This window comes from Passer domesticus, chromosome 3 (genome assembly GCF_036417665.1).
Source record: "Passer domesticus isolate bPasDom1 chromosome 3, bPasDom1.hap1, whole genome shotgun sequence".
NCBI lineage: Eukaryota > Metazoa > Chordata > Aves > Passeriformes > Passeridae > Passer > Passer domesticus.
This window is the reverse complement of record NC_087476.1, coordinates 107,846,009-107,870,287: the sequence shown is the minus strand read 5'-3', so window position 1 is coordinate 107,870,287 and position 24,279 is coordinate 107,846,009. Positions and strand designations below refer to the sequence as shown.

General features: G+C 41.8%; 1 long non-coding RNA gene across 2 annotated transcripts in view; it reads left to right on the top strand.

The window, feature by feature from the left end:
* Window positions 1-24,279, top strand: part of LOC135297413 (uncharacterized) — a 93,152-nt gene that overhangs the window by 51,792 nt on the left and 17,081 nt on the right. The window contains exons 3-4 of one of the 2 annotated variants that reach the window (XR_010359424.1): window positions 16,893-17,030; window positions 20,587-23,283. This is a non-coding gene — a long non-coding RNA (uncharacterized LOC135297413). Of the gene's footprint in view, window positions 1-16,892; window positions 17,031-20,586; window positions 23,284-24,279 lie in introns of those variants that run through there. The other variant, XR_010359423.1, reaches the window with a different exon arrangement.

Below are 24,279 nucleotides of genomic sequence, written 5' to 3'. Positions count from 1 at the left end.
AGTTAGTTACCTTGTCTCCCAAGCACATTGATTAACACAATGCTGGATATTTTGCCATTATGCAAGCTCCTTCTTTTTACCAGAAATTCTTTCTTCCCAAACTTCAAATCACTTCAGTATTTAGTCCCACAGCATCAGCAAACTGGTCTTTTCCAGCTTCTTCACTGCCAAGTCCCATCTGACCTCTATCACCTTTCTCATAACATGAATTCTGCCACAAAATCCTACTTTTTTTTTTTCCAACCTTCCCATCAACTTCATCCATCCTTTTTTTCCTGTTTTAATACTCATGTTTTTATCTATATTCTTCCTTAGCTTCTTCACCACCCTCAGTCAGAAGGAAGTGCAGAAAGGAGCACCTGCAAGTGCTGTTCATCCCCCAGTTCCATGGTACTGTGTTTCCAGAGGGAAGGGCTCAGGAGTCATCCGTGCCAGCTGGGTTAACCTCCTGTGGCTGGCTGGATGTGGGAGGGTGTCCCCTCTCCACACTGGTGTTGGCTGCTGCTGTATTCATCTGTCCTGATGGGAGCTACCTCCAGCTTTGCAAAACTTGAATGGAAAAAGAGCTGAGAGAGTAGTGGGAGTGGGAACCACGTGTGGGGGATAACTGAGCTCAGCAAGAGCCCCCGAGTAAGCACCATGCAGTGTGGGTCAGATGTATGGAAGGAAAACAAATCTCAGACATACTGAATATATTTGGTTGCTTGATGACACTTCCCATGTTTTTCTACTGTTTTCCTTTTTCTTGGCTTTTAAACTGAAATAAAGGAGCATGGCAGAGCTTCTATTGCCAGTTTCAGCAATTCCCCTTTCAGTTCCATTGCGCTGCTCCTAACAGGAACTTCCTGTTTACTTGCTACATTAAAAAGGATGTATATAAACAGGAGAGTCACAGAAATGACTAAATACTAGGCACAGAAGGTTTTTATTATCATCTTTTGAGTCTTGTACACAGGGAAGGCTTCATTCTTTCTTTTTTCTTTTTATTTTTTTCTAGGCACAATCAAGTTCCAAAATATTTCTCGAGTGGTAACTTGTATTCCAGTCTTTATTATTTTTGACAATATTTTAAATAGTTTGAGTTTAATTTTTAGCCAAGAAAGGCAGGCTGTCAGATGACAACTGTATTGTGTAGGACCAAAAAAATGGAGTATGCACTCCAAGTGTACTTGGGAAAGCTGAACACAAAACTGGAAAATATCTTTTTTTCATCTGAATGTGTTTGCCATTCAAGCAGTGTAATGTTGTCACTGGGAGGTTTTGCTGCACGTATGGTCAGCTTGGAAGTCTCCATGGGTGCCAAAAAGATGTATAACAGGTGCATGGAGGATTTGCTAATGTGCTCTGAAGAACCTGTGCAAAACAAGAAATAGTGCATGTGTCTAGAAAGTCCCCATCTGTCCCAACAGCATCAATGTCACGTCCCTTTTGACTAGTTCTTGGGCAGCACTTTGAATATTTAAAACTCTGTCTCAAAGCAAAGTTTTGTTGTGTCATTGGCCTTCTCAGACCTTTTCTCGTACTAACTAAAGTGCCAGGGAGAGACAAGGCAAAGGCAACACATCCCATCAGGAGAAGGTTCAACTCCTCCTCTTCCTGATGCCGAAATATTTGGTTAATGTCATAGATTTAGCTAAGTGGATTCAATCAACTGTTTTCACTCTATTATAGTTCATAATCCCTATTCAAGATGAAGTGCACTGCAGCCTAATGAATGTGGTAATGGAATCCTTGTGTATGTTTTTCCACAGCGGGGTGCAGATTAGCATAAGTGTCATATTCTGTTGGCATGCCTGCTATTATATCTGAGGCGTTGCACACACTGGGAATTTTTCAACTGGATAATAATAAGATGAATATGGTATGCACATGCACATAGAACACACGGGTTTTAGAAAGTGATCTATAATAAATCTCACCTGGAGGAGCATTATGATAGATTAACTTTGTGTTTTGGCTCAAAATCACAATGTTTTAGCCAAGTGAATGGTAACATGAGTACAAAAGAATTAGATTAAATTTCATGCACAGTTTTAAAGAATGTTGTCATTTAGGGCAGCAGAGTGCATAGAGAGCTGTGTAGGTCCTAGGGTTTCATATATTTGTATATTCAAGTTCGGAAGTCTGGCTCAGATGTCCTTGCCCCTTGCTCAAAGCTCATTGTTGCAGCTCCAAGGGCTGGCACATGGGTTGAGAAAAGCTTCTGGACTGTAGAAGATCACCATGTATGTGCCTCCTCAGGCTGTTGCTGTCAGTGTGTGAAAGATGAAAAGAAAAACCCAGCTATCTTTATTTCATTAGCACTTAGGTTTTACCTGCTGAAATGGCTATTTGTCTCACAGGCTGAACCTAGTAGGACATAGCAGTTCACACTCCAACAAAACTCCTTTACAGAAACACAGAGTCAAGTGGCTGCCATGGAGTGGTGTACCATGTGGTCTATGTCTGACCTCTGAAATTAATTTAGCTCCAAATTATGACATGCAGTTTTTATTACTTAAGGCATTTTAGTTTTTCTCTTGTTAAAGAAACTCTTGATGAATCTGCTTGCACATCACCTAGGAGAGACAGCACGGCTCATGATTAGTCCCAAAATTTATTACTTGAATATTGAAAGTGCAGGCCTGAGAAATTCATACCACTTAAGGAATGGTTTAGTGTGACTAATCAAAGAGGTTTTGCTGGCACACGGGAGGTATCAATATATATAGACTAGTGTAGAAAGGCGTATCTTTGTGCTTTTAAGCATGGTGGCATGGTAACAGCTTAAACATATTAATCAGCCCAAGGTAAGTGCTCCTTCTGTATCATATTTTAATCTGATTCTTTCTACAGTGCCAGAGACATTACATCTGTGGCTACAATAATATATAGAAAAGAAATTGTTTGCCTAGTGAATGAGACAATCAGACTAGTCATTCAGCCTTCAGAAATAACCACAAATTTCATTTACCTTCATTATCAGTACATTTCTGCACAATCACAAGTCAGACTATTTGAACTTTATTCAGAAGTGGTGAGCCATCAAAGGGGACTGATGTTTGTTTGTTTGGTATTTAGTCTGGAGGACCTTTGCTTTTAAAAAAGTTCTATTAGCATGGGTCGGTAATCTGATATTCTGTTCCTGACTTGGACTTCAGAGGGCTAGGCTAATATCTGCAATACAACTGAGTTCCAAGTGTTGGCCTCTGTTGTATTCCAAAGCCTGAATGACCTTTGGAGGAGTCTGTGTCAGGCACATGTGCAAGAATTACTTTTCTAGCTACTTCACAAAGCCTATTCTAAATACAAATAAATAAGTAAATAAATTCATTCTACTCCTGATTAAAAGAATGTAAATTGGAGTTTCCAGTAAAGTTCAAGTACCCTTTGCACTGGCATCACCCTTTTCCTTCACCATGTCCTGAAAGGCTGGGTGGCAAATGCATTTAAGACTCTGAGGAAAAGGGCTGTTAAGTCGACCTTGGTAACTTAACTGAAACAGTATACGTGTAAATCCATCGCAAATCCCTGGCCTTTTACAACTCGTGTCCCAATGGAAATCAGATCACAGAACTGTTTACAAGAGACTACGAGTCATTTGGACAAAACCCCATGACAGCAGACCCCATTTTATTTGAAAATTTAGTAACCCAAGCCTAAAAAAATATTCTAAAAGCAAAATAATAAGGATTAGGTAGTTATTATGAGTTGATTATATTTATGATATTTTGAATTTGGTAGGGAAGAACAATTTCACTGTAAAGGTCAATGCTCTGCCTTTTTACAATCGTCTTCTTCCTTTTAAAGATTACACTCCTGTTAAAAAAAAAAAAAAAAGAAAAAGAAAAAAAGTGTATATATATCTTTTAACCTGAGAATTCGATGTCCTGAATAGTAATTTTAAGACCACTAGAAGCAGCACCATAAAAGTATTTTACAACATTATTTAATGTATGAGCTAATCTCCAGCTAATGGTCAATTTTTGCCATTTTTCCTAAGTGGGGAGGGAGAGTGGGGAACCTGCTTCTGTTCAGCCCAATGCCCCATCAGTGCAGGAGCAAAAGGGAATGGCTTCAAGATGTATTGCTCTGAGTAACCTTCTTGGTATCACAAATATGATGTTTTCATCAGCACTTCAATCAATCTTTTCTACACAATATTTTATATGTTTGCAAATAGTTGATTTAAACACATGTAAGTTTGGGTGGCGGGGATTTTCCTTCTCCCCCAAAGTCACTCTGAAATATTTAGTGCAAACAGATGTGGGTGTACTGTTAACTTGAAGAATTAACATTCTTTCTTGAGGAAATCATTATTTTACAATTAATACTTGCAGAAAGGAGGGAAGCCTGCTTCTATTCCCACTGTCATAGGAAAGTTCTTGGGTTGGTCTGAGTCAAATTGCCCTTGGTGGTCCTTGTAGTTGAGGCTGCCTTGTCCCCATACTGTCCCCATCCCACCTGCCACCTACCAGCCATCCCCACCAGCTCTTGCCTGAGTCCTTTCCATGGCAGAAGCCTCAGTGAAGGAAATAAGTGGAACCCACACCCCGTACTTCTCTTTGAGGTGACATTATGGCTCAGCGTGGTCACTTAGGGAAACGGCTGCTGACGTTTGTGTCTCCACTGGTGGGACTCTCTGGTGGCTGCTTGGGCTCCTGACATGATGTCCTTGTTTTGCACAGTGCTGCATATGGGCATGATGACCTTGACCAGTTTATCTGCCTGGAGGTTCAAGTTCATTTCTCATCCCTTATGTGGGTTCTTGGTGTCTGCCCTGGGCACATGGGATTTCTGAGGTGTTTAGTCCTTGAGAAATAATGCTCATCCCCAGGGGTGCCCCGAGCCGTAAATTGCTGATATTGGTAATGTCAGTAGAAATCCTTGCAGGGAGGAGGCTGTGTAACTGGGGTTGTGATGTGGAAAAGAGAAAAAAAGGGTCATTATGAGACTGTACCTTTTGGGTAGGAGATAAAGAGCATTTACTGCTATCTGTGGTGGTGAAGTTGTAGTGAGGACACCTGCACCCACCAATACCTTCAGTGAGCACCACGAAGAACACAAACCTGTAATATTTATATCCTAGCTTAGTGCGTTTATTTTGTTATGTATTTTCCATGCAGTGAGGAATCTCAAAACCCAGTGGAGGTACAGAGAAATGTTTGTTTTTCTTGTGTAGAAGAGGACTGATAAGTCATGTTGGGGTAAGTGATCATTATTTAGTACGTTGCACTTGAAGGCCAGAAGCAAACTGAGAGAGTGGGGAAATCAGTGCCCATGGTGCTGTCTCATGAAGGCAATTCCTGCTGTGATTTTCCAGAGGGAGAACAGGGCATTCTGTCCCACCATAAGCTGAGCACATGTACACACAAACATGGGCAGAAATGTGCCCACACATGTGTATAGCTTTTAATGGCTGGGCCAGCAGCATGTGAGCTGACATCAGTGATGCAGACATGTGCATGTGCAGGGCAGGAGTCGTCTGTTTGCTGAAGATCACTGCCCCAAACACTGTTATTCTTACATTGTTGCTCACTCCAGTTTGCAAAACCCTGATTTTGGTGAAAATCCTTTAAGTAACATCCTATGGAGAACAGCTGCTGTTTCTCTCCTTGCTCTTCCAGGATTGTCTTCCACTGCTCAAACAAGTAGCCCAAGCCTAAAGGCACTTGCTGCTTATAGGAAAACTGGGATCTCCCAGGTAGGAGCAGAATGAGAACTACATTTTGCTATGTATCAACCCCCGCTTTTTACAGCCAATTTGCAGCCTGAAGATCTGTGTGGTGAGCAAACCTCAGCTGTATTGATGGCTGGGGACAAAAGCATCATAAATGTCATCAAAGTCTTGTGTCCCAGTTGCTACTCCATATGCTCTCCTTCCACTGACCTCCCAGCCTGGATCACTGTAGTTATTACAGTTCCAATTATCTGGTAGAAGATGGCCCCTTGCTACAAGTAGGGAAGCATGTGTCAATCCTAATTAGATCCTGTTCCTGGGGGTCAAACACCAGAATTGGATCTGATTAACCCAGTGAGGAGACTTGGGATCAAATCTGTGGCATTTTTGCAAGGGAAGATTTTGCTCTTCGTGTTGACAGTTGCAAGAAAAGCGCATTCGCTACTCTGTGGGAGTGAGCTGCAAAATCTAAAAAGGATTTTTTACTTCTTGTTTGTTGGACACATCACTGCAGTAAAAGCTCCCTGGGAACAATCTGTACCTGTGTCTTCACCCAGCTTCTTGTCCCTGGCCTCACTGGTGACTAGATGCTGTTCTTTGAGGGAATGAAGGGAAGAACTGATGCCTGAAGGTGTGAGATGCTCTGTAGAAATAGCCCAAACAATTGATGATGGCTATGCTTTGCTGCTGTTTACTTTAGCACAGGGGCAGCAAAGTCACAATGAATGTATAGAGCAAGACAGCCAATGCTGTGCATGCGCTGTAGAAGGGTTTCCCTGGGATTAGCTCTCATCTGGTTCCCATGGACTGAGTGCCTGGTGTAGTGCCTGGAATGCATTAAATATATATCTTCCAGCTTTCGTTTCATCTGAATGGATCTCTGCTTTGCACACCATGAAAACAGCTCATGGTTTGAATCAAAGTGCTATAGTTGTACACATTCCTAATTCAAACTAAAATGAGAGGACAGATGCATCCTTCCATCCGTCCAATACTGAGTGATTGGCATTAGCCACATCATTATTACCTGCAAGAACCTGCATATCCCCACCCAGCCCCACCCCCCACCAGCTTGGGAATACTGTCTTTCCCACAGCTGCAAAGCCTAAGAGTCCATAATTCCTCTTTTCCCACAATAATTTGCACATAAACAGCCAGCAGTTACAATGTAGCCTTTTTTCCTAGCATCGGCTAAGTAATAGTGACACACTCCCTACTGTCATTGGGTTTGGCTAATTTTAGCACAGATGTAGTTCTTATTTCTTTGGGAGAGCCATAAAACTTTCTTCCAGCTTTATGTTTTATTCCTCTTCGAAGCCCAAACAAATTAGCAGAGTTGAGAACTTTATTTTCAGAGTTCATTAAGCCCTTAACAGTAAATCCTTTTCTCACGTTCCAGATGTTGTGGTTTCCTTGACCTCAGTTTATATTTCCTTCTGATGTGAACAAGCCAGCGTCTTATTCCGGCCTTACCAATTTCTTTGGCAAACTGAGCAAAGGGGGATGCATGTAGCCTCCTGAAAGGTTTTCAGAGAGACAGAATGAAAAAATCTTGCTGTGGTACCAGCCTGTGCCCAAGGCTTCATCTGTAGCCACTAGACATTGCCTCCACTTAATGCCTGACCTCTGAAGAGTTATTTTTATATATCTAATGCATTTTTACTGATATATTTTTCATCCCTTTCCTTTTCACTCTTCAAGTACTTTGCATTTCAGAGGTAGTGCTTACCTGCATTTGGGTATGTCAAAAGCATGTCCCTTGAATAAATTAAATGTTTTGTTTTGGCAGCATATTGAGATCTGCACAAATCCTTCTTTTTTGCTTTGATTCTCCAGAGCATTCTGGACATGCTGAAATTTAGCAGTTTGGGCAGTCCCCTGGATTTCAGCAATGTCAATTATGCATCACATGCATTAATTAATCACCCAAATATATCTATTCTCTTCCAGCCACTGGTGAATAATTTCAAATGTAGTTTGTGCCTTTTCATCCTCTTCAAATGTTGCATTTTTGAAGACAAGCACCTGCAAGCCTTTTAGGAGGTGTTACTCCTGCTGTTACTGACGTTTTAATAAATGCAGAAATAAATGCTCCCCACCAAATTGTCTAACGTCAACACTTACCTCATCGAAAGAAGTGAGTCAGTTTGAACAGAATTTATAACATGTGCCATACCTATGGCTGCCTGACGTGAAGCGCATCCAGTTTTGTGCCCATTTTTCCTGTTTTCTTTGAAACCATAGTAACTATCAGGCTGCGTTCATAAATATTACAATGAATATTTGTCTTTGTGCACTTGCGTGGGGAAACATATGAAAAATGGATCAAAGACAGCAATTCATAAAGGGGGGTGGAGGGCGGGAAAAAGCCTTCCTCATGGTGTGTGAGTCTGCCTTCCATGTAAGTGTAGGTGCTCACTCTTGCCAACAAACATTTTATGGTGGGGAAAGACAAGTACACTAACAGAGGGTAATGCCCAGAGCCAAGACAGCCACTGGTATTTGGTGATTTCTTGCTTAAGAGAGCACCTCAAGACATCACTAAATGTGACTGGCAAGATGCTGCTTTGTTCTGTGCAGATAAGCATTTTTAGGAAGAGAGAACCTTGTCTGGCATTTCAGTCAGCTGCTGGGAGATTGAGCATCTGTTAGCTGAAATAAGTGGGGGAAACATGGAGGGGATGAGGAGGAGATGTTTAAATGTAGCTGGAGCTTTCAAAGGGCTCCATAAAGGAAAGTCAGAGCTCATTTTTGTTCAGAGGCTTTAGCATCATTTATTTGGCCTTGGATCTTTCTGTCTGCCCTAGAGAATAATATTCTTCCTCTGGTGACTGTAGGAAAGCTGAAGATATTTACACATTGAAATTGTTGTGTTTGCAGAAGTGGTGGGTAGCATTTCAGTTTTTCATTTTACAGAATGATGTATTTTTATGGTTCTTATAGACAAAAATCTCCAACCTTTATTTTTAAGTTATCCATTTATTTTAACAGTCCAATGTATTGGACTGCTGGTATATTATCCTTTTTTTGAAAGCAGCGTCATGTAAAGAATACATCCAGACAGGACAGTCATGGAGACAGGTTATGAACTTTTTTTCACCTTGGTGAAATCACGTAATTCTTCGGCTTGAGAAAAGTGAAGGACAGAAGAAATTTCAGAGGTATGAGATTTTTGGATAGTAAATAGTTAATCCCCATAGCTGGGATTTCCAGGTTTAAGAAGATACCAAAATTTGGCCAGAAACATCTTGAAAGCGGGTCAGCTTTCTACTACTACTTGTTGATGGAGAAACCACAAAGGATTTTTCTCTCTTTTGTTTTGTTGGGTTGGTTTGGGTTTTTTGGGAGATTGGTTTGTGGGGTGTTTTTTTTTGGTTTTTTGGTTTTTTGGGGTTTTTTTTGTTTTGTTTTGTTTTGTTTGGTTTGGTTTTTTTTATGTTTTGTTTTGTTTTGGTGTTTTGGTGGTTTTTTTTAAGGAGGTGAAGCATGTAGAGGTGGGTCCCTGTCACCACTTCTGTTCTCAATGTCTGAGAAAACCAAGCTTTGTGGATTTTTGCCAGGTTTAATTCAGGGCTGCATCACCTTCTCAGTTTCACCACTGGAAAGCCAGAATAATTTTGTTATTTCTTTACTTAACAGACATGGGTCTGGTCCCCTCTACACCAAACCAGGCAGGAACCTTGTGCTGCTGACACAGTCCCAGGATGAAGTGTATGTAAGGTATATTATGTGTCAGGGTCTAAAATCAGGAGCCAGCATCACAGTGATAAAAATGTTTAGTTCGTTTTATTTGTCTTCTTGTTTCTGACTCTCTGAATAATGCTTTGAGGTTTCCATCCCAACCCAAAAGTACTGAAACTTGTTGGGCATGAGGGTGGCTTGGGATTGGAGAGGACTTGCCTTCTGATAGTTTGAAAGTAGCTTCTGAAGAGCTCTGAGTAGTCCTGTTCATGGAAAAGATGCTGTCAGGGTATCAACAAGTAAAGCTGTGGAGGACAAATAATGGTGTTAGGTCTGGAAAACGCAGATCACTCCATTGTACTTTTCCACTTGCCTTTCTGCAGGCACAGACACCTGTTTTGTGAGAAATATAGTTTTTCCCAAAAAGCCCGAGGTGCACCTGTGCGTTGGGGTGAGGTCATGGTTCAGGCGAGACAGCCGCAGGTTACAGCTGAGACAAGGAGTGGCAAAGAAGTATGTGTATGTTTTCAGGACCCACCCAGAAATGCTGAGGGGGCACAGTGAAGAGTGGGATGGCAATTTGGGGTGGGAGGTGGAAGAACTGGTGTGAGAGCCTGAGGCCATTTCCCTGCTCCCAGGAATTTCTCAGTGTTGGAACCTGCAGCTGGAGAAAGACCCAGCTTTGATTGGCACTTTTAGGTTTCTCTTGCATTAGAAATTCTGCTGGATGATCAGGCATTTCAGATATTAGAGACAAAAGTGTGTTAGAGCTGGAGATATAACTGACAATTAATGTTTGGTAGCTCTTTTTTCCCCCCGCAATAGGTATGTTCTATATTTGAAGGTTTTGTTATAAATAAGTTTGGGGGAGCTTTTTTTTCCTGCTTGAAGAGAAAAAAAATATGTGTTTGCCTTTGAATATATTAATTGTTCTTTCTAATTGTTTTTTAAATTTTTAATTATCACATTTCACTGAAAAAAATTGCAACTTCCACAATCTTTACAACTAGTGCCTCTGGTTCTGCTAATGACTAGTGGACAGTGCTGATCCAGCCTGTTGGGCTTCCAGACACCAAACATGGACTTCTTGGTGGATGCAAAACTGTGCTTTAAGGGAAGAAAATTTAAGAGTTTATTTCCACATCCTGGAAAATAGACATACAGGGTCAGGACGTGGCTCCCTCCCTGGTATGAATCAAAATAGGGTTGGCCAAGAGGCTGGCTCTTAGGCTCTTGTGAGACCTGTGTCTCATCTGGAGTTGGGCTTGCCCAAGAGCTGCTGGGAGAGCCAGCCCTGCTGTGGTGGCTGGGTTGGCTCTTGATAAGGAGACCCTTATCAAATCTCTGAGTCACCCTGCTCTGCAGCTCAGCACAGGATCCAAAAAGTACAACTGGATTTTGTTGGCCATGAGCCATTCAAGGAGCAGCCATTCCCTTTGGCTCTTCTTGGCAGCAGGGTAAGTGATTCACAGGACTGGGAGGTTTGGGTACTCTTGCAGTAGTGCTTTCCACATTCTGGCTGGTCCACTGCTGCCTTCCCAGGAGCTTTCCACAAGCTGCAATTGCCATTGTGCTGTGTGGCATCATCTTTGAGAGCGTGCACATGGAACAGAATGGAAGCAAGGGCAACCGGTGACACTTCAGGGCACGTTTAATCTGGCAATTTCCCAGTTCAGGAAAGGAGATGTGGAGAAATGAAGGAAATTCAGAGCCTTTGAATCTGGGCTTCCCTGTGCACAAAGAGTGCAAGGCATGTGTGGAAATTGCTGTTGGGAATCAGAGAAACAGGGTGTCTTTAGGAAGAATATACAGGATATATGAATTTTCCATGCCTCCAGAGCTTTCAGGTTGGGAATGGACTGAGCCTCAGGTGGTTTAATGAGTGTGCAGAGTGAAGGACAAGAAAGAATGAAAAGAAAGGAGGAATCATGCAAGAAAAGGGGCAGGTGACTATGTGGCAGAGAGGTTTTCTTCCTCTTGGCTCTTCCACATCATTCCCAGGAAAGTACATCATGCACAGTGACTAATCTTGGTATCAGGATGGGATACTAAAAAGAAATAGGATTTTTTTCTTGTGAATTAAAATATTTCTGACTAGATTAAATGTTTTGCAAAGGAGGATCCCAGACTTCTCTTTCTTGTCAACACTTAACTAGACAACATGGGTCTGCAAATAAATCCAGTTCTTTAGATATCCCGGAATCCTTGGGTTTTTTCCCCCTTTCCCCATTGTCTTCAGTCAGCTGCAGTGCTTGCCAGTATCTTCACTGACCCCCTTCACAGCCTGAAGAGTTCCCCACCCACTCACCTTAGGCAATAAAGCCTTTCTTTAGGTGTGGAGCTTACAACCCTCAGCTCACACCGCTGGATTAATAGCATCTGGAGCCCTGGAACATTTTAAAGAGTTATCCAAATGTTCATCACTAAAGAAAACTCATCAAAGTTGCTCTTTCTGCTCAAACGGGGAGGGTTATCAGGATATTAGGGGTAGTTTTGCTCATAGGCTGGGGAGATACAATAAATAACCTTTCTGTAAGGGCAGAGCCCACTTCTTGGTGCTTGTAGCATCCAGTGACATGCCTGAGAACAAGTTTTGTAGCCGCAACTGGAGGAAGCAGGCAGTGTTCGTGGAGTGTCAGATAATCCACTGTGACATATGATCCAAAAACATAAGGCTGACGAATATTCCTGGCACTGTGTGCTGGTGCTGAGAGCAGATTATGCGTTTTTAAATGTTTGATGTTCTTTCACCAGTTAAAAGCCATTTTGGGCAACAGATAGCTCTGAAGATATTTTAAATAATCATTTTTTTACCACTGGGTCTTATCAGTGCTTCATTTTAAGAAGCAGCATCACAGAAGGGAGAGGGCTCTCTAAGGACCTAGCTCTGATCTCACTTACCCCTATTTATATCTGGAGTAACTCGGCTGAAACAAATGGAATTTACTCCCGCATTAAGCAAGTGTAACAGAAAGCAGAATATAACAGGCTCCTCTGTTTGGTGTTTTCTGTACCTTTCTCCTGCAAACTATTTTCACAGGTTAAGGTGTTTCTCTGGCAAGGAGAAGCCTGAGCATCTGGGTTTTAGGGTGTAGATGGACACAACTTCCATGCAAGACCTGGCAGCTGGGTCAAGGGAGAGCACTTAGCCAGCAAAAAGCCCTGAGTCTGTGGGCTCCAACATGGGAATACCCCCTGCCTAAGCAAAAAGCCCCACCAAAATCCTTGGAGACTTAAGGATTTTCCTTAGAACAGTTTATAGAACCAAAACTGAATTTAGAAAACCCCTATTATTATTTTTACATTATATATAAGTCTATAAGTGAAACCAACATGCACCATGGTAGGAAACACTGACTCTAATAACCCATAGACATCCAGCCTTGGATTTGTATTTATCATATTTCCATACCTTGGTTTTCAGAACCAAAATCTGTATGGATGAATTTAAATAAACAACCCTCTTGTAGTTATTATTATTGTTGTTGTTGTTGTTATTATATAAGTGAAACCCATTTACACAGTGGTAGGAAATACTGCTTCTAATGACCCATAGCCAGACAGAGCTGGGGTTGTATTTATTCTTTCCAGTCCTGTGTATGTACTACAAGCTATGTGGCTCTGCAGAGCTCTCTCAATCCCATCATTTTCCTCTCTCAGGCAATTGCATTTTCCACTAAATACTATGCTCTGCTTTTCCTGCCCTGCTGGCAGTGCAAATGTGCCAATCTCATTCTCGAGCCATGGTTCCTGTTGTGGGATCAAATGTTAGGATTTTAAAAGCTAAAGTTTGATGTGGATGAACAACTGCCTATAAAACGCATTAAGCTCTTACCCTGTAATGTATTTAATTTCACACTGACTGATGGTATTGCCCCTGAATGGATTACGGCAGGGGGCTGCCATTGTCCTACTAAACCACACTGGTTAAATAATACCTTGGAGTCTAAAGCTGCTCTGGGAGCATTTCATATTGGCTAACATGTGAAATGAATACCTAGCTTTTCTGTGAGCACTTTGGGTTGGTTTAGGAAAAAAAAAAAACAACAAAAAAACCAACTACATGTTGAGTTGGTTTACAGTGCAGGAAAATTTTGCAGAGTTGTAGGATGGTTCAGCCTCTGTGAAACACAGACCAGCAGCTATAAAGGGCCATGGTTCAGAGAAGTGCAGGTGCTTGCCTTGGCTCAGCGGGCTGGGAAGGCTCCTGGAGCAAAGCAGGAGCGCATTACTTCTCAGGAGAGGTCCTCCTAAGCTCATTCCTCATGGGTGTTTGGTGCTTGTTGTGTATTTATTTAAGCAGTGCCTCCTTGACATTGGTGCCCAAAGGGTCAGAGACTAGAGTGCTGCTCAGGGCTTAAATATTTTAGTTAATGTCTCAGTGCCATAGTTGAGGGACATCAGCTTCGTTACTGGGCTTTTTGAATTAATTGTTTTTAGCTTCAAGATATTTTCCCTGCTAAACAATTCCTGCTTAGTCTGCATTCTCTGCCCCTTATGCTGAGGTTAATCAAGAGCTCCTTCAATGGAGTTACACCCTCTGTATGCAAAGTCAGGCTTCTGGGCTCTACCAATCATTGATGCATGTCCTTCTCTGAATCATGTCATTTTGGGAAAGCCTGTGATTAACTCTATGAGCAAATGCTTGCCTGTTTCACCCTGCTTCTTATTATGCAAGATAACCTCAAATCAAGGAGTATTTCTCAAGTCCATGCAACTGCAGGCAAATTCTGTGCTAAGTAATTTTAAAACTATGTGCTTTATCTGCATAAGCATATTTACATGTATATATAAATATAGGGATGTATAAAATATATATATAAAGAGAGAGGTCTGTAACATCCCCAATGAATGTGTGGTTAGGGATGAGATTATCTGCAGTGTGCTGAGGCACGAGCCCTAAGCAACTTTGCTTACTGCATTGATTAAGAAAAATTAAATTATCTTTTCTTTCTTTAAAAAGAGAAAGAACTGTGATAAGAAAAGGATAAGGAGGTATTAAAGCCCCACTAGTCATTTGGGTTTTTTTTTTTCCCTTTCCCCTCCCCAGACTTCAGCAGAGCCAGGAAAGAATGCTGGAAGTCATCAGAGGCATGGCTGGGATAGAGAGTGTTAATTCTTCCATATCTAAGCCTCTTTGTCGAAATTCCCTTTGTCTCTTGCCCCAGGTCATTAAACACTAATCCCATCACTCTTCCTAATCCGCTGCAGTGGAGCCAGAGTTCAGTTTCCGAAACTGTCTTTGTTGCTTTCCTAATAGACAGCTCGCTCTGGATTTTGGTTGGTTCGGTCACATTTAGGGCTTTCCAGCACAGTTCTTTAATGAAGTGCCATTAATGAAACTTTTCCTCCTTCATGCAGTGTGCACGGGCATCAATTGGTTTAGCGTTAAGTAGGGTAAGGTGCCCAGTCATCTCAGCAGCCTTTGCAAAATATGACTGTCAAAGGCAAAACCTAGGAAACAAGACCATTGAAGAATATAGCCAGTGAAGTACTCATTTAATTACTAAGGATTTACAAAAGAAAATCTGTTCTTTGTGGCTTACAAAAGACAACAAGCTCAGAAGAGATAGTAAAGGGTTTGGAACCTATTCTATTTTCTCCCTCCCCCTCTTCCCAACAAATCCTGGAAGAGGAAATGTGGCTGAGCAAAGGCATCAAAGCCTATTGTAAACTCTTTCCAACCTGCTGCAGGAACACTAACTTTCTAAGTGGGAGGTGTTCCACTTGCTGCTAAAATGAACTTTGAGACCTCTCCTGCCAGGAGATGTGGCCACATTATCAAAATGAATTCTTCTGTGGCAGAAAACCGAGCATTGGTCCATTCTTCTGTGCTGAGAAGAAAAGCTGCTTCGTAACAAAAATATTTCTCTTAGTGGGACATGGTTTGTAGACTTGTGCATGGCTGCAGGGGTTTCATCTGCTGTAGTGGATGTCTTAAAGGGAGTACCTCTGAGGCAGAGAATAGATGGCAAAACTTTGCATCTTTCTTATGGCAGTGATGCTGAAACCCTCCATATTTAGTTCATTTGCCACAAGCACAGGAAGGGAAGCAAGATGCTAAAAACTCTTGAGAAAAGCTGTTTATGTCTGGACCAGGCCCACCTCTACTTTTAAACTGTTGCCAAAATGATAGATTCTGTATAGTTTTAAGCATAACAATTACATCTTTGGAAAGCTTTCTTCTGCAGCTAGGTGCAGGAGTTCCTGAGTTAATTGAGCCACCTTTCCACCAAGTCTTGAGATGTGGATTTGGCACTACTTCCTTGTTCTCAGTGGGATGGAAAGTTAAAAAAAAATATAAAGACTGAGAGGGTAGGAAAGCTATTCAAGCTAGCAAATCTGCTGGCTCTATAAAGTCTCTATGGTAGGTGTTAACATTTTTCCCTGTGATATGAACTATCTGATTACCAGCAAACTTGTGATATGAAATAAACCACATCTTATTTTACAGCACGCTTTCCATGCATTCTGTTTTACCATGTTCATGTGACATATAAATGAGATCCAGGTTTGATTATTAAACAATTTAATTACTCTGTCAAAGTTGATATTATAGTGCCCAGGAACACAGTGCTCCAAGGGAGAGTATTCCTTTAAAGGCTCTTTTAACAACTGGTGGGTCTGTGTTTAGTTTGTCTAAATCCCATTTTTCTCTATTTCTTGTTTTTGCATATCTATCTATCTATCTATCTATCTATCTATCTATCTATCTATATCTATCTATCTATCTATCTATCTATCTATCTATATCTCAGTTGGTTTGGAGGTTGTTTACTTTTTTGTTTATATTCTTGTATTCTTGGATTTTATTCAGTTTCATTGCCAAAATGTTCTGGCAGGTGACACCTTAACTTGATCTTCTTCAAACATTTTGGTGCAATTATGTTGCCTGTAGTTGTAAGCCAGCTCGATAACTTGCTTTATTAAAAAAAAATCTCTCAAATCCCCTGGGATAATAAATCAGATCCATTTACAAAGTGAATAAATCACAACAAAATTATTCATTTGCAAATGAAACCACAGCATTCTCTAGAGATAAAGAAAAACAACTGCATTTTGCCACTTCATCACGGTTTCTTCCCCCCCTCAAATTCCAATGTGCATCTACTGTTGGCAATAAAAGTTACACTTGCATGTTGTTAAAATTTGTTCATATGCTTCAGCAATTCTACTTTCCCTGTAATTGACTTGCCAAGTCTCTTACTTCGGGGAATTGGAACAGCTTTCACGTGTGATGAGGAAAAATTTCCTGTACAAGTCACTTCAAAAAACAATAATAATAATAAAAAAATCCAGAACATATCCTGGTGTTGTTTATGACCAGTGCTGGAACAGCACACCCCACAGCAGCATCACCAGCTGAGTGCCAGCTGTCTGCTAGTCATTGACCCTTTAAACTTAGTCCTCACTCAAGCTGATCTGCTAATGGTGAATTTGCTCCCCATGGCTGCATCCTGGCAGAGCTTTTCATTTAATCCTTCCCTTCCTTCCATTTCCCAACTACTGACTTTTTTTTCCACTCATCTCTCTCTGCTTTCACCAACTGCAGCTCAGATGTAGAGGAGTTTTGGATGAGTCCATGCAACTTCTGGGGAATGTCTTCTGCAGGCCATGCCTCCTAATAACTCCATAATCATTAAAAAAGCATGTTGGGGATGGACATCAAAGCACTGAGCACTGGTTAATGGTAAGCTCTCTTTGAACCAGCTGTGATTCTAAATGTAATAATCACCAGTCTAACTGGTTGTGGATGTCTAGGTTAAGTCTGGATGCCTTTCATGAGCATAGGCTGGTAGAAGCATGCCTGGCTTGCACTTTGGGACCAGTTTCATGCCCACTTGCACGAGCTGAAGAATCCCCTTGGACTCTGCCCAGCTGAGCCAAGCAATGAGCTGTGGGGGGTAAAGAATGGATCTCCTTATTGATTAATATCACTTTGTTGATACAGCCATGAATGAAACATCTGTTCCTTTCCTTGGCTGGGATTGATTTTCCCTCCCTGCCATCTATAGGAGCTCATGCAGGGCTCCATGCACGTGGAATTTTCTCATGAAGCCCCTGACGTAATTCCAACAAAAGGACATGAAGAATTTCCTTTCCTTTGCCAGTGGTGGCATTCACACAGAAAGAGAACCCCTGGAAAATGTAAAAGCTTTTGTAAAAACATGAGAAAAGCATTTAAAGCCTTTTCAAAGAAAGAAAACATCAATGTAAAGCCTCCCATAGTTGTCTGCCCATGCGGTCTCTCTTGATTTGAAGAGATTTTAACCTTGCGGGGGAGGGAGGCAGAACTGAGGGTTTTGTTGGTTTTATTGTTCTGCTGGTTTGTTTTGAATTCTGTGATATCTTCTTTTCCATCAACACACGCATGAACTGTGATTATACTTGAACATTTATTTAGCCCTTCAGAAGCATCACTATTCAAGCATAAAAATGCTCGTGTGTGTTGCTTTGGCCAATAAATTTCTTTGATGCTTGGCAGGAGTTTACACTTTGATACTCTGTAGTGATTTTCACTGAAACACTTCAGTGAAGAGCTACTAACCCAGTATCTTCTGGATGGACTGCACAGCTGTGTAGATCAGTCCCTCTTTCCCTCTCCACCCCCAGCTCCGCTTCATCTTCCCAGGCAGTGTTACCAATGGTCAAAGTTAAAGCATCTCAGAAAGGAGACACAAAGCTGATCATCACCTAAAGCGTTTTAAACAAGGGAAAGGGAGATGGGAAACAGAATGGTGAAGGAAGAGAGCTAGGAAAGATTTCTCTCACCAGAAACAAGGAAACTGTGGAAAGAGGTAGGAAGGTACAGAAAAGCAGGTACAGAAAGGATATGCAGCTTTCCACCATTTGTGTGCTTATGCTTAGATACACTGCCTCTCTGATGGCACAGTCCCTTGCCTCACTAGCACTTCCAAAACCTTGGAAAAGAAATGTCCTTTAAAAAGGGGAGTTAATAAAAGAAAAGCAGCTCTTCAATTGACATCTCCTTCCTAAGCAACAGCACTAGAGCTGTGGAAATTCCTATGTTGTTTGCTTGGGAGGCTAAACAGAAAAGGCACAAGAAGTTTAGTTGAATTGTAAAGAAGAGAAAAATCTATTCAAATCCAAATACACTGGAGCATCCAAGATACATTCAGGGTCTCCTGTTTCTTTCTCTCATTCTATCTTCTCCCAGAGTAAATATCTCAGTGTGAGTTTTCATGAGAAAAATAAAACCAAGCATTACCAGTCCTTGTTTATGAGAGGGGAGAAGCAGAGATTTTTAATAAATTTATCAAAGGTATGTATTAGCTTTATTACAGTCTTTTTCCCCTGTTCTTGTCAACTTTTGAAGCAAAATCCACCCCACCTCCATGCAAAACCAGCAAACATGCTCCAGCAACACTAGGTACCAGGTCTGAGGAGTTTCTGTTTGTTGGAAGGTCCCAGAGGGGTCTGCCTAGGTCTAGCTTGGAGAAGTGAGTGCTGGTGGCTTTATCCAGGAGGATAGTACAAATGAGATAGAGTGGGAAGGATTCAGTTTTCTGAGCAATCTTCTATTGGTGTCAGAGTCCAGTATTTCAAGGAGTTGGGTTGCCTGGTGTCCTGTCTGTCCTCCCAAGCATATCGGTTTTCCTATAGAAACTCCCACTTGTGAACAAACTTTTCCTTGCAAATATGTTTGTAGAGGTAGGTAGGTGAAATTCATTGGCCTCCATTTCAGAAGAAGTCATATTCCATGACCTAATGGCCTTGGATGCCTGTTTAAAATTCCAGATTTAAAATTGTCCTTGTGAAAAGAAGTGCCAAAGTCTAAAATTATCCTACAAGAAAGGCTCATACAAAGATTTCTCTTTCAGCGGGGTTTGCACATCAGGTTTCTGCTGCTCAAAGGATTCGCAGTGCAGTATGTCGGCTTTGATGATGGAAATATTACCCTCTTGCCTGGACTTTATTTTATGTTTGTTTTCCCTTCTGCCTCTAGTAGTCTCCAGCACTCCTCCCGAAAAAGGTTAATTACCCATCCAAACCCTGCCGGAGGGACGGCAGCGGTACCGCAGCCCCGCTGCCAGGGGGGCAGGGTAAGGGCTGGCTGTGCCCCCGAGAGCAGAGCTTTCCAAGAGAAACACTCACACAACACAGCTCCTGAGTGCCTTGGCCATAAATCTTTTCTGGGCATCCTGCCTGCTTTATGGACTCTGCCATTTTCTCCCAGACAATTCAGAGCCTGCCCTATTGCCTCTTGCAGAGCAGAAAGAGCACAGCTTGCTCTGGAGAGAAGAAGATTTAAGTTTTCTATAATATCGGGATGAAATTACCAGAAAAAGTTGATAGCATGTGATTCTTTTAAGCTAGCAAGAGAGTGGTGACAGTCTTCTGCTCTGTGCAAGGTTAGTAGAAAGGAGAGGGCAATGAGAATTTAGTCCATATCTTTTAAGGGAAGGATTAGAAATAATCAGCTTAATATGCAGTAAAGGAGATTTAGATGAGATATTACAGAACTTCCTCATACCAAAAACAGTTAAGCACTGGAACAGAATATTCAGTAACTATGTGGAATCACCGCTGTAGGAAACACATCTGTAAAGGTTGGGTTTAAGGAAACATAATCCTGTCTCCAACAGATGGTGTGGATGATTCCTCAGGGACAACACTCATCTCAATTTCATATGGTTCACTACAGAGAGCTTTCCCACTATAAAGAGGCTAATATCTGATTCCTAGGTTCAAAAAAGAACATAAGAAAAGCCATACGGGTTCAAAAATAAAAATCTAACCCAGTGTCTCATCTGCTACGGGGACCTACAACATCTGGAAGGAATGTAAGAGCAAGAGCGTCATACAGGGATACTTCCCCCAAATTATCTCCCACTTGGTAAATTTTGGAATTCAGGGATATGACTTCTCTGTCCAGAGGTGTTGCCTTTTTAAGATCAGTCTAAATAGCTCACCTGTTTGGTTTTTCTGTCAGATTTTTGCATTAGCTTTTTGACTCAGGAAAAATAAAGTGGTCATGGTGGAAGAGGAAAGAGTATGAGAGGAAAAAAAAAAAGAAATTGGGAAAGGGGGAAGGAGGGAAGCAGAAGGAAAGAGAAGGGAAGAAAATGAGTAGTAAAAGCAAGGAATGAATATGAAGAGGAGAGGATGTGAATACCTTGCCACTAAGGAAAGCGGGGAAACAGGTGGTAACATTAGGTGTGACATCAGTGACTAAGTCCAAGCCAAGCCAAATCTGACAACTGTGACACTGTTGCTCTCCACAGCTCAGATGCCTTGTTTGGGAGATGAATCAATGGAAGGCCATGCGTCATTAGTGTATTTGCTAGCCATGGAGAGAAACATCCGAACACAAAACCCCTCCTTTTATTGCCAACCCTCTGCTTGCACTGAAGACCCAGCCAGTCCTTCCCTGGGGCTCGAGAGGCTGAGCACAGGCTGCTCTGCTGGAGGAGCTGGGGAGAAGTTGGATCTGATGCCAAAAGGTCTCCAGTGCTTGTGGAAATGGCACCTGGAGAATCCAACATGGGGAAGTGGTGAATGTCTACCACATCCAGACTTGCATTGAAAAACTAATGCATTGGTGTCTTGTGAACTTCTCTTTTTCATGGCTGATTTAGCTGGGAAGGTGTTGATGTCTTGGGAGAAGTGGCATCCAAAACCAAATAGCTGTCAGAAGTTTCTTTGGATTGTAGTATTTTTGGTCTGAAAAGGTTGATTTACTAAGTGTGGTTGCAGGAGGTGAGTGTTGGTAGAAAATATTGATGGGTCTTTGTTGTTACTTTGTTTTTCACCAAAAATATCTGGCATTCCTCGGTTTACCCTGTCCTGACAAGAACATATTTGAAACAAAAAAAATTATTTTTTTTTTCTTTACCCTCCTGTTCTTCCCCACTTCTGGCAGGCTACACTACCCCTGAACTGTGTCGTTGACTTTGCATATGTTCTTGTTGGGAAGTTTATGGATGGTTAATTATCTGAATTAAGTTACTGCCTGTGACTGTAATCCAGGAGACTTCTGTTCCATGGGCATAGCCAGTGTTACACTGAACCTTGCAGCTTTACGCTGTTAGTTGAACTCTGTTGTTCTCATCTTTGTTGCATGTCTGGATTTGTCTTAAGCTTGAGTGGGAGAGGCTTTCAGATTTCCTTCAGTCATAGTGAGGGCACTGCTTCATGCTGACATTACCAGTGGCAATCTGCACTGAAAGAAAGTCTGTAACTAAGCTGTCACTTTGGTTAAAATATCTTTCTTTAAAAAGACCCAACAAAACAAAACAGGATTCCTCTGTGTCAGGAGAGAAGGGAGAAGCTAAGAGAGTCACACACTAGTACTATAAAACATCTAGGAATTACATTAATTGAGTGCTTCCACTATCCCATCTTTTTCTAATTTTGTGACTATCACATGTAGAACAGCATCATGCGGTTGTTAATTATGACAACCAAACTGCAATTTTGTAGTAAGGCTAGCAGATGTTTGCAGCACTAAATATTCAGATCAAACACAGTTCTTTTTGCCCAACACACTTCCAGTCAAGATCACATAGAGTGTCTGAATCATTTTTTAAATTTGTTGTTCTCTATAAATTCCCTCTAGCTCACCTTTTAAGCTCTCTATTTGTGATGTGATCTGTAAGATCAGGTTGCAGAAAATTACAATATTCCATTTGCTCGTAATTAGGCTCTCATTTTCTCTCCATCAGGCAAAGAGAAATTTTGCCACTAATTGTGCTAAGACAGGACCAACCCCTCTGTTTTGCTTTTGTAAGGATTTTAAAGGCCATGTGAACATATGAAAAGTTTGTGTTGACCAAAATGTCTGTGATGAACTGAAAGACAGTTATTTGCACTCATGTGAGAAGAGCTCTGTTAAAAGCCATCAATCCCACTTGTGACAGCATATTGACACTTGCTGGTCCTTAGGATTCATTTCTTAAAATGCTAATGCAGACAAGTTCCTGTCTGTTGTGGGAAAATATGGGGGAACTTTGTTAGATGAGACACTCAAGTGCAAATAAATGTTTCCTGTAAGAAAGCATTTGGCTCAAATCTTTCCTTCTTTTTTTTTTTTTAATCTCCTAAATTGTTTCCCCATGTCCTTAGTGACACCCTTAGGAAAAAAAATTAAAAATTAACATCATCAAAAATAAAAGTCAACTGTGCACATGCCAGAGATAATTGGAGATTTATAATATGCCCTATATAACTTGTGAGCACTGAAATAATATACGTGAGTGATGGGCTGAAACTTCATGGCATGAAGGATGCCTTTCTGGATAATTTACGTCTTGGGGGGTAGTATCTTAAAATCAGAGGTCCTGTCTTCACTCCGTGCACATTAAAAACCACATGGTGCTTTTCATAAGAGCCTGGGCTTGCCCCAGCTAAAATTTTTCCCCAGCTCTTTAGTCTTGCAGCCTGTGCTGTGCTCGGACCATCTGGTCACCATTCTGCAACCCTGGCCATGGCTGTGCTTAATGGCAAAATGATTTCTGTCTGTATACAGTTGGTAGAGTGTTTTGCATACTGCATATGCTCAAGGTATTACATATGAAAGGCATTATGTAAGATTACAGGGAAAGAAAAATACTCTCTTAAAAATTGTCAGTAATTGCCCAGAATGCTCTTGTGACACCATTTGATGATGGAGGACCTCAACCACTGCTCTGGAACAGTCCAGTTTTTAACTTGTATTTTAAATTTATTCACTGTGAAATTCTCTGCTTTTTGTTGTCCTTATTATCTGCACCTGAGATAGCCCTCTTAGAGGCCAGACTTGGGTGTCTAGTCATCTAAACATAACTCAAAATGGATGAAAGAGAGGAGTCTGGGGACATGCCCAGATTTTTACACCCCACATGAGCATCAAAGCGTGCAACCTCCATTTCCCCACTCCCAGCCCCTGTTTCCCCACTCCCAGTCCCCATTTCCCCACTCCCAGCCCACATTTCCCCACTCCCAGCCCCCGTTTCCCCACTCCCAGTCCCCATTTCCCCACTCCCAGCCCCATGCTCCTGGCTTGACATAGGTGCCCACAGCTCAGGGACACACCAGCACAGCAGAACTCAATGCAGCTGACGCGGTGGGTTTTAACAAAACCAATTTGTCCTTGATGTTAGTGTATCCATTCCATTCCTGGTCCTTTCAGGTTGTAATCAAAACCCTAAGGCTTGGTTTGGCTGCTTAACATGAGCATTAGGTGAGGCTGGAGATGACACAAACTTTCAGGGATCTCCTTGTTAGCATTAAGTCAGGCTGGAGGTGACCTAAAGTTTGGGGACATTTGTATCCTGCTAGTGGTTATATGGACCCATGAGGGCCTGTGTCCAGTGGGAGTGGGCACTGGAGGTCTAACCAGGGCATCACAGATGGCTCAGGCTGAAGTTACTCTGCCTGACTCTTGCCATGTTTTTTGGCACCTGCCAGTGTCTCCTCGTGCAACATAAATGCTGCTCCAAACAGGACGTACCTGTGTGAGCCTTTACAGGATTTCCTAGAGCAAGACTTGTGTTACTGAAGGTGACATAAGGTTTCTTGGGGTGTAAACACGTTGTGAGAGTGTTTCCCAGTCACCTGGGCACCCACACCACTTGGCTTCAGGCACAACTGTAGCCATGCAGCACGAGTGTGGGGCTGAGGAATTCAGCCAAAACATGGGCAAAACCCATAACTTTAGGTCAAGGGTTTGGTGATGTGTTTGGACAATTTGGGCTGAGAAAACCAACACTGCAAGCACTGGCACACAGAGCTCTGGGATGCCAGGCAGGATTGCTGGGCTTTTTTAAGCTCTGCTAAAGGGATGCAAGCTAGCAGTGTTCATGAAGGAACACACAAAGTTTGTGCTCAGGTGATGATCTGGGGCCCCTTTGAGTCAGATCCTGACTTAGCCTTATTCCTGATTTTTGAGGCAAGGCAGTTTCAGTGGTGCCTCCTGTCCCTTGCACATGCACCTTTGG